Source organism: Neofelis nebulosa, chromosome 8, assembly GCF_028018385.1.
Source record: "Neofelis nebulosa isolate mNeoNeb1 chromosome 8, mNeoNeb1.pri, whole genome shotgun sequence".
Lineage (NCBI taxonomy): Eukaryota > Metazoa > Chordata > Mammalia > Carnivora > Felidae > Neofelis > Neofelis nebulosa.
Window position 1 is genome coordinate 25,218,237 of NC_080789.1, and position 13,663 is coordinate 25,231,899.

Consider the following 13,663-nt stretch of genomic DNA (forward strand, 5'->3'; position numbering starts at 1 on the left):
GCGTCAGGCCCATGATCCTTGTAAATGGACCCCAAGGAAAAATTTAAGTGTGAATGCTTTATTGGCAGGCACAATCCCAGGGCAGTAAGCGTAAAAGAAAAAAGGTAAGACGCGGAAGGAGAAACAGATGCTAGGTTTTACATTAATGAGCTGGCCACAGCTCCTTCACAGAAACGCTCGGTTGGCCATGCAGGCTGCCTCTGGACAAGTTTATTGAAATATTATGCTTTGAAACAGTTCAACAAAGGGAGGCACTGAGAGGGAATTTACCTACCACTTCCATCTTATCTCCTTGCAGAGCGGAGCTGAGGAAATCAACTCCCTGGCTTTACAGTTTAGCGTGATGGGAGGAGCCACAGGTGGAGGAACCTGGGACCTCATGAAGTAGTCTGTAACTATAGAGACAGGACCCCGGACACAGACAACACTCAGAAAATCTGAGTTGACACATAAAAGTTATTTGTATACATGAGGTTATGTATAAAAAAAAAAAAAGTCAATATATAAGATAGCAGAAGATGTCTTTGAAAACACTTGTGGTGGATTTAATAGCACATGTTATATGATTGATTGCTTTTATGGTAAAAGCCTTTCAGGTACCACCTTAATCCAATGATCAAATGACCATTGTTAGCCATGGGACAAATCAAAATAGTGTGCCACCTGATAAGATGCAATGAGAAGATGCACTTTTGTGCTAGTCTTACAAAAGACACATAATCAGAATCTAATCATTAGGAAATATCAGAGGAACCAGTTTTAGGAACATTTCACCAAATAAACTGGCCTGTGATGTTCAAAAGTGTCCATGTCAGAGGTAAATTGCTGAGAAAATCCTGAATAGAATAACTTATATAATGTGCTACCTCTGTATGAAAGAAAAGAGGGAGATAATCTATCCATTTGTTTCTCTGTGCATCAATATACTGGAAGATTCCTCAGATACTAAGAAAACTGGTTACCTATGGGTAGGAACTCGGCTGAAAACAGACAAAGATAAGCTTTTCACCAAATATATATATATATATATATATATATATATATATATATATATATATATTTAACTTCCTTTTATTAAGCTGATATTCACATAACATGAAATTTACTATTTTAAATTATACAGTTCAGTGGCATTTAGTATATTCACAAAGTTGTTGCAATCACCACCTCTATCTAGTTCCAAAACATTTTCAATACCTCAAAAGAAAATCCTGTACCCATTAAGTAGTCACCTCTTATTTCTCCCTCCCCCTAGGCACTGGCAACCACCAATCTGCTTTCTGTCTCTCTAGATTTACCTAGTTTCGATGTTTCATATAAATGGAATCACATAGGGGCACCTGGATGGCTCAGTTGGCTGGGCATCTGACTGTTGATATGGCTCAGGTCATGATCTCATGGTTCATGAGTTTAAAGCTCTGCATTGAGCCCTGAGTCGGGCTCCCTGCTGACAGCACAAGGGCCTGCTTGGGATTCTCTCTCTTCCTCTCTTTCTGCCTCTCCCCCAATCATACTCTTTCTCAAAATAAATAAACTTAGACAAGTAAATGGTGTAATTCAGTATGCAACCTTTTGTATCTGGCTTCTTTCACTTCCTATAATATTTTCAAGGTATGCACATTGTAGCACATAGCACTGCTTTATTATTTTTAATAGCTGAGTAATATTCCACTGCGTCTATATAACCTCATTTTGCTTATCCATGCATCTGTTGATGGACATTTGAGTTATTTCTACTTTTTGGCTATTGTGGGTAATACTGCTATGGACATCCATGCACAAGTATTTGTTTGAGAACCTGTATTTAAATTCTTTTGGATATAGGCCTACAAGAAGAATTGTTGGGTCATATGGTAATTCTATGCTTAACTTTTTGAAGAAGTCCTCAACGTTTTCCAATAATGCACCATTTTACATTCCCATAAGCAATGTACAAGAGTCCCAATTTCTCCACATTCTCACCAACACCTGTTATTTTCAATTTTTAAAAATTTATACTATAGCCTTTCTAGTAATCCTAATAATAATTTTTAAAAACCTTCTTATTGTGGTTTTGATTTGCATTTTCCTAATGACTAATGATGTTGAGCATCTTTTCATGTGCTTATTGGCCACTAGTATATCTTTGGTGAAATGTCTGTTCAAGTCCTAAATACCTTTATATATGTACTATTTTTGGAATCCTTGAATGCATTGTCTAATTAAAAATTAAACAAGGGGTGCCTGGGTGGCTCATTCAGTTGAGCCTCTGCCTCTCGATTTTGGCTCAGGTCATGATCTCAAAGTTGTCAGATCGAGCCCCCTGTAGGGCTCTGCACTGAGCGTGGAACCTACTTAAGATTCTCTCTCTCCTCTCTCTTTGCCCCTCCCCCACATGTGCTTATTCTCTCTCTCTCTCCCTCTCTCTCTCTCTCTCTCTCTCCCTCCCTCAAAAAAGTAAGGTTTCTGAAATAAAAGGAAGAATTTAACAATTCTGGGTCTCATTTTTTTAATTTATACAATAGAGGGACTGAACTAGACCAGAGTTTTCAACCTTGGTACTATTGACATCTTGGGCCAAACAATTCTTGTTGGGGGTCTGTCCCTATATTGTAGAATGTATGTATTTTAGCAGCATCCCTGGCCTCTATCAACTAGATGCCAGTTGCAATTCGCGCCCCCCCCCCCCCCCGCAAGTTGTGACAACCAAAACTGTCTCCAGACATTGCCCAAAGTCCTCCAGGGGGGCACAGTCACCCCCTGATGAAAATCAGTGGATTAGATCAGTGGTTTATAAACACACAACCCTAGACTTGGATCGCTTTGTTTTTGTTTTGTTTTGTTTTGTTTTGTTTTGTTTTGTTTTTAGAGACTTGGATCACTTTGTAGGTAGTATTGAGATTTTGCAAACTATTTTTATTATCAAAAAACAAAACAACTAACGAAGTATAGTCAAACAATTGTACATTTAGCTAATGGAGACTGTATAAGACTGAAATGTCATGCTTCTTTGATTTTGATTAGAATGAAATCAACTCTACATTAAAAAAAAAAAAAAAAAGGGGCGCCTGGGTGGCGCAGTCGGTTAAGTGTCCGACTTCAGCCAGGTCACGATCTCGCGGTCCGTGAGTTCGAGCCCCGCGTCAGGCTCTGAGCTGATGGCTCGGAGCCTGGAGCCTGTTTCCGATTCTGTGTCTCCCTCTCTCTCTGCCCCTCCCCCGTTCATGCTCTGTCTCTCTCTCTGTCCCAAAAATAAATAAAAAAAACATTAAAAAAAAAAAAAAAAAGAATGAAATCAACTCTAAATACTGGTCGATTATCATGGATCAGAAGCTCTGGTTGGCATTTATATATGTATCTAATTTATAAAAATGGGAAAGCAATTGGTCAGTAAATGATGTCTTTCAGTTTCATAAATCACAGCATCAAGTTATGGGGTGGTGGAAGGTAGATAATAAAAGACTTTGGGGGTAAAAAAACTGGGAGCCCTCAACTAGATGATCAACATTAAATATTGACTTTAAACATACTGCTGTTCTTTGCCATACTTCCATGGGGTGGCAGTGGTGAGTTTCAAGTAAAATTCCTAATGGACACACAGGCATTAACAAGTTAATGTGTCCAAATGGAAACTTCAGTGTTTGCAGAACACAGAGGAAACAAAACAAAATCTCATGGAATTTCTCCTACAGTCTCCTGTTCCATACAATCTCTCCCACCTTTCCTCATAGTCTGAAGGTTTACATTGAATCATTTTTTTAAAATTTTTTAGGTTTATTTATTTATTTTGAGAGAGAGAGAGAGAGAGAGAGAGAAAGAGAGAGAGAGAGAGAGAGAGAGAGAATCCCCAGCAGGCTCTGCGATGACAGTGCTTGAACTCACTAACCATGAGATCATGACCTGAGCCGAAACCAAGAGTCAGATGCTTAATCGACTGAGCCATCCAGGTGCCCCTACACTGACTCAAATTTTTAAAAACAAAACTTGCTATTCTACCTTTTTATCTGTTACCCACCTTTTGCCAGAGGTATCTCTAAGCTCCATCCTCCCAAACAAAATGAAAGTCTGGACATACTATTCTGTTGCTAGCCAACCTTGGATGGTTCCCGATTACTAGCAGCCTAAAACAAACTCCTTTCCAAAGTTTCTCTCCAACTTCATCTCTTTCCATTCTGTCCCACAAACCACAACACTTGCCTTTGAATCACAGGCCACGCTTTTTTTTACAACTCCATGTACTTACACTTGATATTCTCTCCATCTAGAAATCCCTTCTCCTGTTTGCTCTTAGTCTCAGCGCTATTGATTTTTTTTTTAACTGTGGTAAAATATACAAAACATAAAATTTACCATGTTAACTATTTTTAAGTGTAGAGTTAATTGGCATTAAGTACACTCACATTGTTGTACAACCATCACCATCATCCACCCCCAGAACTTTTAAACTATTGATATTTTGGATCAGATAATTCTTCATTGGGGTGATAGCAGGGGGGGTGGGAGGATGTCCTGACCTGTACATTGTACGATGTTTAGCAGCATCCCTGGCCTCTATCCGTTAGGTAATAGTATTGTTCCTCTTCTCCTGGTTGTGACAATCAAAAATGTGTTTGGACATTTCCAAATGTCTTCTGGAAGGCAAAGTTCCCCCTAGTTGAGAACCACTGATTTAGAGGGGAAGGATTTTCATAGAAAGTTCTGTCATTTTAACTGTGAAGAGATAACTTTGGAAAAATGCATTATGGGCATTCATTAATATCAGACACAGAACTATTTGTAACTTGACTGTGTGTCAGATCAGTTGGGCTTTCAGTAGTAAACAAATAGAGCATTTAATTGCCCCAACAGCAATAACATAATCACTCTCATTTGCATTGCTTCAGAATAGCTAAGACTAATCAGAAAAGGTCTAGATTGGAAATGACAGCTTTACATGCATGACTGAATGTGTATGGGTGAAAAATTGTTGAAGTATAGGGTTAAAAAGTCTATATTAGTTTTTTGTGATAATTACTGCAAGTTTTATAGATAGACATCAACTGTTTTTGCAGGAAAAACCCATTCTGTGTTATTCTCAGACTGAAAGAGTATCTCCTGTTAAAAAATTATTTGATCTTGTTGACCAATATGTAATGTAGTTACTGTGAACAAGACAATATAGACAAGTATTTGAGAAAAATATTAATTGTATTCCAGGAAACGTGTAAAATTTCCCGAAGTCAAATATTCTGCATCCGATGCTATCTATCCAACAGCTAAAATGAGGGATTTTGAGTACCACTTGTAACTTTTCAGGCATTAGACAATGTTTCCATGTATTACCAAAATAATGTGGGCTGTTATTTAAAGAACTGTAGAAATGAAGCACTGAATGTTATTTACAATGTTCCAAATAGCTGATATTTATCCTTAGGTGTGAGAACCAGCCAAGTTAGAAGAAGTCAGGTTTATTTCATACCAGATTAGTTATATTATTTACTTCTAGCAATTATAGGGTATATTTATAGATGCTGCAATTCTGAAAGCAAAAATGTTAAAAGTATCACACTTAGTATTTGGTTAAATGCCAGGCTTAGTTTTCCACCAAATTGAGGAATTGAAATAGGTCATTTTAAGGATATTATCAGCTTCAACACATTACTGTTTTTCTCTAATAGTTTAAATTAATAACGGGAGAAAATGAACATTATAATAAATAATATCCCTTGGGTGGTAACTATTGTTTCAATCACAGGAGAGTAACCCTTTATCCTCTCAAATAAAGGACAGAATCACTTTTCAGTTTAAGTAACAATAAGTTTCTAGTAGGTTAAACCTTTCAGTTTACCATGTATGTTGAGAACATTCAGCAGTAAACTATGATTGTTTTAAAATGATAAACTGAAAAATGATATTTTTCAATGCTGCTAATACTTACACCTAGATTCTTAAAGTGTAGTAGAACAATTAGAAATGTGATAAATTAAGAAGGGGAACTAAAACTGGTTCTGTTTCTGCTTGATTATAGATAACAGGTTAGATCGTATTAGTGACAGTATGAGATAAAATTTATCAGCACAATAATTTTTATTCATAATATAATTAATTTATCAATAGTTATGTTTAGTAAAAATTTTCTTCTTCTTATCAGAACATACTGTGTTCAGAGAAAAGTTTAGACTGTCCTTGAATCTATATAATAATAATATTTACGCCAGCAGCAGCATCATTATGACTGCAATTTATTGAATACTTACATGCCAACCCTTTACATATATTATCTCATTTAATCCTTACAGCGAGTCTGTGAAGTAGGTATTATTAGCTAGAGTTGCTAAGCAACCTATTCAAAGTCCCACAAGGAATAAGTCTCAGAGCCCAAATCTGTCATTTTCTAAACTTTGTTCCTTTGCTCTTCTAACCCAAACTGTAAGAACTTCAGGAAAAACAAACAAGCAATTTTAATTCTTAATTACCTGCATAGTTAATAGCCTCACTAAGACAGTGAAATTCCTATACTGCAGACTGAGTGTGAATTATTTTGACATATGTGACTGTCAACTTAATTACCCATACACATAACCTTCTGTATAGTATCAGATTCATCTGTCAGTCTCTGAATTAGGTTTTGGTGAGTGGTCAAATTAAGATCACTCTTATATCAGAATGTCTGCTATGCTTCATTTCATCCTCCGTCTGTAAGCAGAGGGCCACAGAAAGCTCCTGGGAGTTTAAATTAGAGGAAGACTTTCTTAGCTTCTTACAAACCTACCATCTCTTTTGAATGGTAGTCCTTCATAGGCTTGCTTAAAGAATAGACATTTTCCCACAGCCCCCTGCTGATTCTGAATGAACAGATTCTCAGCCCCCTGCTGACTGCTGAATACATTGTTTATCCTCATCTTTACTCTTTACTGACAGCCTTCATAATACATTGCTTAGAAGACAAATGGCATGGCAGAATCTCTGACAACTCATTAAGGAAGAATATAGTAGATTTTTGCCAAATATCACTACCATTTTAACATGAACTAACAGCAGTTTTTGTCATGATGGAATAGGGAAAGGATGCTGCCCTCTGTCAAAAGCAGCCCAATGTCTCTTTGCGTTGTTTTTGAAAGAAAGATTTCATGAAGAAGTCAACGTGGAGACTATCTATAGCATTTTACCTCTGCAACTGCTGCTCCCTCTGTATGGAATGCCTTCTTTCTCTCCTTTCTCTGCCTACCTTTCTAGGGCCAGTTCAAATGGCACTTTCAATAGGAGCTCTTCCCTGTCACCCATGGCATCACTGCTTCTGAGCTCTGACCACACTTTTTTTTTTTTCCTATCTCTATTATAACAATTAGCATGTTGCAGTGTAGTCTGTATAATTATTTGTCTGTCTGGACTCATCTGGAAACTTCTTGAGCACAGGGACCATAGCATGCTTATTCATCTTCGCATTGCCTACACTCAGAACAGTGCCTAGCACAGATTAGGTGCTGGGTTACTGATGGTTAAATGACTTCCCTACCATAGGATGAGCTTTTTCTTGTTGGGGTCCAGACCTCTTAGAGTATGGTGATTGCAATAATGGGAGCTATTGACAAGTTCCAGCTCTGCTAATTTCTTGACATGTAGCCTTTCGAATTTCCCCATTTTGTAAAATGGGGATTGTAATGATATTTATCTCATGGAATTAAGTTTCTGCAAATGTTTGCAGTGTTTTTCACAGTTAGAGATCTATTCAGGTTTTCTGCTATTTATTCTTGAGTCAACTGATGTAATTTATATTTTCTTAGGAACCATTCATGTCTTGTTTTAGTTTCATAAAGTACTAGTAAGTATTCTCCTATTGGTTGATTTTATCTATACACCTGGTTATACTCCATTCCTAACTTGTCTCAATTCTCTTTTCCTCTTTCTCAAAAGAAATATGTCAAAATGTTAATGGTGGCTCTCATGGGTGATATGATTATGGGTTATTTTGATTTTTTTTCTGTTTTTCCCCCAAATGTTCAGAAATCAGTGTATACATTACTTACATAGTCACAGAAACACTTAAAGAAAAAAAATCTCTCAGTTGCTTTATTTCCCGAGCCCTTATTTCTGCCTGCATTTTATTTTCAAAGGTTATCTTTTTTAGATAAAGATTTTATATTTTTTATTTCAAGTTTTTATTTAAATTCCAGTTTGTTAACATGCAGTGTAATATTAGTTTGAGGTGTAGAATTTAGTGATTCATCACTTACATAACAACACCCAGTGTTCATCACAACAAGTGCCTTATTTAATACCCATCACCTATTTAACCCATCCCGGCCCACCTTCCCTCTATCAACCCTCAGTTTATTCTCTATATTTAAGAGTCTGTTTCCTGGCTTGCCTCTCATCCCCCACCCCACCCCACCCCACCCCACCCCACTGTGTTCATCTGTTTTCTTTCTTTTTTTTTTTTTTAATGTTTTTCTTATTTGAGAGAGAGAGAGCGCGCAAGTGGGAAAGAGGCAGAGAGAGAGAGAGTGACACAGAATCCAAAGCAGGCTCCAGTCTCTGAGGTGTCAGCACAGAGCCTGGCATGGGGCTTGAACCCACAAACCATGAGATCGTGACCTGAGCCGAAGTTGGGTGCTTAACCGACTGGGCCACCCAAGAGCCCCTCATCTGTTTTGTTTCTTAAATTCCACATCTGATAAAGTGTTAGTATTCAAAATATATAAAGAACTTATAAAACTGAACATGCAAAAAATAAATAATTCAGTTAAAAATGGGCAGAAAACATGAATAGACATTTTTCCAAAGAAGACTTACAGATGGCTAACAGACACATGAAAAGATGTTCAACATCACTCATCATCGGGGAAATACAAAACTATAATATCACATCACATCTGTCAGAATGGCCAAAATTAACAACACAGGAAACAACAGATGTTAGTGAGGAGGCAGAGAAAGGGGAGCCCTTTTACTCTGTTGGTGGGAATGCAAACTGATGCAGCCACTCTGAAAAACAGTATGGAGGTTCCTCAAAAAGTTAAAAATAGAATTACCTTACCATCCAGCAATTGCACTACTAGTTTACCCAAAGGATACAGAAATACTGATTCAAAGGGATACATGCACCGCAATGTTTATAGCAGCATTATCAACAAATTATGGAAATAACTCAAATGTCCATCGACTGATGAATGGATAAAGAAGATGCAGTATGTACACAATGGAATATTACTCAGCCATAAAAAAAATGAAATCTTGCTATTTGGAACAATGTGGATGGAGCTAAGTGAAATAAGTTGGTCAGAGAGAGACAAATACCATATTATTTCACTCCTATGTGGAATTTAAGATTTTATTTTTAAGTAATACCTACACCCAACATGGGGCTCGCACTTACAACCCTGAGATCAAAAGTCACATGCTTTACCAACTTCTACATTTAAAACATTCCATCTGGGGGAAAAAAAGCCTAAATTTCTCCTCCTCTTTGAAAACACCAGAAACTGCTTACCTAAAACATTATTTTATCATTTTAATACAGTGGTTCTCAATCCTGACTACTCATTAAATTATCAGAGAACAGTTTTTTAAATGCCATGCCTAAAACCACAGAGATTCCAATTTAATTGTTCTGAGGTGGGACCCGGGCATTATTGTTGTTTAAAAGTCCCTTAGGTGTTTCTAATTTGCAGCCAGGCTGTTGTCTTATCTAAATATTACTGCCCCCCTTGCCCCATCTCTTAGTAAGTTCCTTGGGAAAGGAACTGATTCTAATACTTCATTTTATTGCTTATGAAACATTCAATTAATATTTGTTGTTTGAAGATAAGAAGGAAAAGATTGGACCTGTGATCTGAACTTTACAGTCCAATGATGTAATTATGATCAGAGACTCACCTGGTTTATTTTTGATTATTATATCTCAGTGCCATACATTTATTTTATTATTAACCATAAGTTAAATTTCAATGCCTATTTCTGCCACAGGAACTAAAAATTTTACATCCATTACCAGAAATAATAGACCATGTTCTAAAACCTTTGTCATTCTGTTCAATGAACAGATGATTGGCCATATGCCAAGGGAATCTGCTGCCCCCTGGAGGGTAATGTGCTGTTACAGATGACAACAGCATTTCCCCATGTATATTTCAAAGTCATTGAGAAGTCATGAAACAAAACAAAAAGGCTTCATGGTCAAATCATTTGGAAAATGCTACACTATCTCTGCGTAGGGACATCACAAAGCAAATTAACAAAATAAAGATTGAGAAGTTCTAGAAAAAATTTGTTTCCCAAACAAATTGGATCATTTGCTCTCCTGCCTAACTCTTGTTAATATTTGGGAGGACTAATTTAATACAAATAATACTATTTTGTATTTTGTATATGATTTTGCATTAACATAAAAATAACATTTGGGGTTTGGATTAAGTAAGGGAGAAAAACTTACTGCAAGATTTCTTTAAAAAGCTCTAAAAAGGAAAAGATTGATAAAATAGATGCATTAAAATGGAAAGATCCCATAACCACGCAGTGACATTTTGATACTCTAATGTGGCAATGTGAGGTGCCATGTGATACTATTCATGTTTATCTTTCTTCTTAGTTTTTATCTTTTTTTCAACGTTTTTTTTTTTTTTTAAATTTTTGGGACAGAGAGAGACAGAGCATGAACGGGGGAGGGGCAGAGAGAGAAGGAGACACAGAATCGGAAACAGGCTCCAGGCTCCGAGCCATCAGCCCAGAGCCTGACGCGGGGCTCGAACTCACGGACCGCGAGATCGTGACCTGGCTGAAGTCGGACGCTTAACCGACTGCGCCACCCAGGCGCCCCTCTTAGTTTTTATCTTAATGCAACATTTGAGATGTTTGTCCTGCTGCATGCCAAATGGAATTGTGGCCTGTGCTTTATAACATGATGGTGATTTCATGTAGTGTCAAATGTGGCAGGAATCATATTAGACCAAAATGAATAGACAGTGAGACTAGGTATGATAGGATTCCCCCAGAAGTTCCATTTGGATAGGTGTCGACCCATGTATGCAACTACAGCTGTGTTTTCCTCAGGTTAGGAAGACAGCAAGTTATGTAGAAAGAAAATATTTTTAGTCAAAAATATATTTTAGGCATGGGTTCATTGTTTTATGTCACTAATTTTGTGATCCTTGCCAATTAAATGCAATTCTTCTCATGGGTAAAAGAAAGTCACACAGAGCTGTTATAAGTGTTCAATGAGATACTATGTGATGTGAAAATGCTTCAGTCTTTAATATAGAGTAGGACCTCAACAAATATAAGTTCCATGTAAAGATGATTGGTAAGCAAGATATAGCACCCTGGTTAGAGTCAAGGAGTCAACGAGAAGGAAGCTGAAACTGCAAGTAGGAACTACAGTGACCAACCGTCCTATCCCAGTTTGCCAGGGACTGTCTCTGTTTTAACACGTAGAGTCCTGCATTGGAGAAAGAAACCCCTTCGTCCTTGGCAAACTGGGGTGGTTGCTCACCCTAACTGAGAATAGAACAGAATAACCCAGAATAGAAGTGCGAACAACTAAGAAGAAAATACTAGTGGCCAGAACATAGACACAAAGTCTGAGAATATTAGGAAGAATGGTCCTGAGATTGACTAATGTTTCCTTTTCTTATAAGTTTTTAAAATTATTAAAAAAAATTTTTTTACATTTATTTATTTTTGAGAGACAGAGAGAGCACAAGTGGGGAGGGGCAGAGAGAGAAGGAGACAGAATCCAAAGCAGGCTCCAGGCTCTGAGCTGTCAGCACAGAGCCCGACGCAGGGCTCAAAGAACTCACAAACCATGGGATCATGACCTGAGCCGAAGTCAGATGCTTAACTGACTGAGCCACCCAGGTACCCCTAAAATTATTTTTTAATGTGTATTTATTTTTGAGACAGAGAGAGCACAAGTGAGGGAGGGGCAGAAAGAGAGGGAGATAGTGGATCCAAAGCAGGCTCTGCACTGACAGCAGAGAACCTGACACGGGGACCTGAGCTGAAGTTGGACGCTCAACAGACTGAACCACCCAAGCACCCACAATTCATATTTCTCAGACAGATGGCAAACCAGGTTTGGAGTACGAGTAGGGATAAAGCCTCGGGTGGAGGTCTGTAGAAACATTTGACTCAATTGAGGAAAACTCAAGGTTCTACTATACAAGAGAAATTTTACCAACTAAATTCTTGAGTGGCTGTGATGGTAAGACAAAAGTAAACAATGAGGAAAAGAGAGTCTTTTTAGGGAGTAATGTTGGAACAATTATCCACATGGGAGGGAACAATTCCCTACTTCATAAAATACACAACCGTTAACAACACAGAAGTCTATCATGCAAATCAAAACTTTAAACATTTTAGAAGAAAATAAAGGAGAAAAGCTTAATGAAAGATTTTTAAAATAAGCTACCAAAAGGGAAATACTGATAATGTTGATTACACTAAAATGGAAAGATCCCATGAACATAATGAAAAGCCAAGCCATAAACAGGGGAACAATACTTGCAATGCATCAAACCTACAAGGTACTTATATCAAGAATATGTTAAAACCTTAACAATTCAGTAAGGAAAATGTCAGGAATCCAGTGAACACATGAGAGGAATAAGCAATTCACAAAAGCTTGAGTGGGAAAAACATATTTCTTAGGAAGCTCAGTTTATTACAAATCAGAGAAATACAAACTGAATAACAATGAAATAACATTGTACACCCAGCAGATTTTCAAACCTTTAAAGCCTGAGAATACTGTTGGTGAGAAGCGATAGAAATTCTCTTACACTGCTGGTGAGGATGTAAATTGGTACAACTCTTTAGGAGAGCAAATTCTCAATATCTACAGATGTTTTTAAAAGTATATACCTGAGCCCCATGTTCTAGGCCTACAGACTAGAGAAACTCTCAAATGTGCACACAAGAGATCACATACAAGAGTATTCATTGTACCATGGTTTATAAGAGCAGGAGACTGGAAACAACTCAGATGTCCATCAACTGTAAAATAAATTATGGTATAATCCAGCCAATTTGTTAAAATAAATCAGTAGAGCTAATGACCAATATGAATAAATGTGAAAAACATACTACTGAACTAGAAAAAGCAAGCTGCACCAGGATTTATATAATATGTTATTTTTAATATCAAGTGTAAAAAATGCAGTATTATAAACTTTATAGGTACAAAAATACATGATGAAAGCATAAAAACAATCATGAAGATAATAAACCAGAGAGTGGTTACCTCTGAGGAGAAAATGATGGAAATAAAATCAGGAAGGAGTTTCATACGGCATCACATATGTCTACTATCTTTTATTTTTAAACCATCTAAAGCAAATATAGCAAAATTTAAGATTTGCCAAAATTGGCTTATAGAACATGAGTATTATTTTGTTCTTTATACTTTTCTCTACACTTTGAGTACTTTATTTTTTAAGAAAGAAAAAAACAATATTATTAACATTTCAATTCAGATTATTAAATTTTACTCCAAAATATTTTTTTTTAAGGAGACAAAACCATGCTTTTACGAGTAGGTTAAGCCAAGTTAAACATTGTTTCGGAAGAATAAGTTAACTACTCAGTGTCCTGACTTATGGTTCAATTCCACTTAACCAACACTAGATGTCACTTTACTTCATGTATTTAGTTTAATAAGAGCACTTTCTAGCTGAAATTAGATGAACTTGGATATGTTTCATAATGGTTT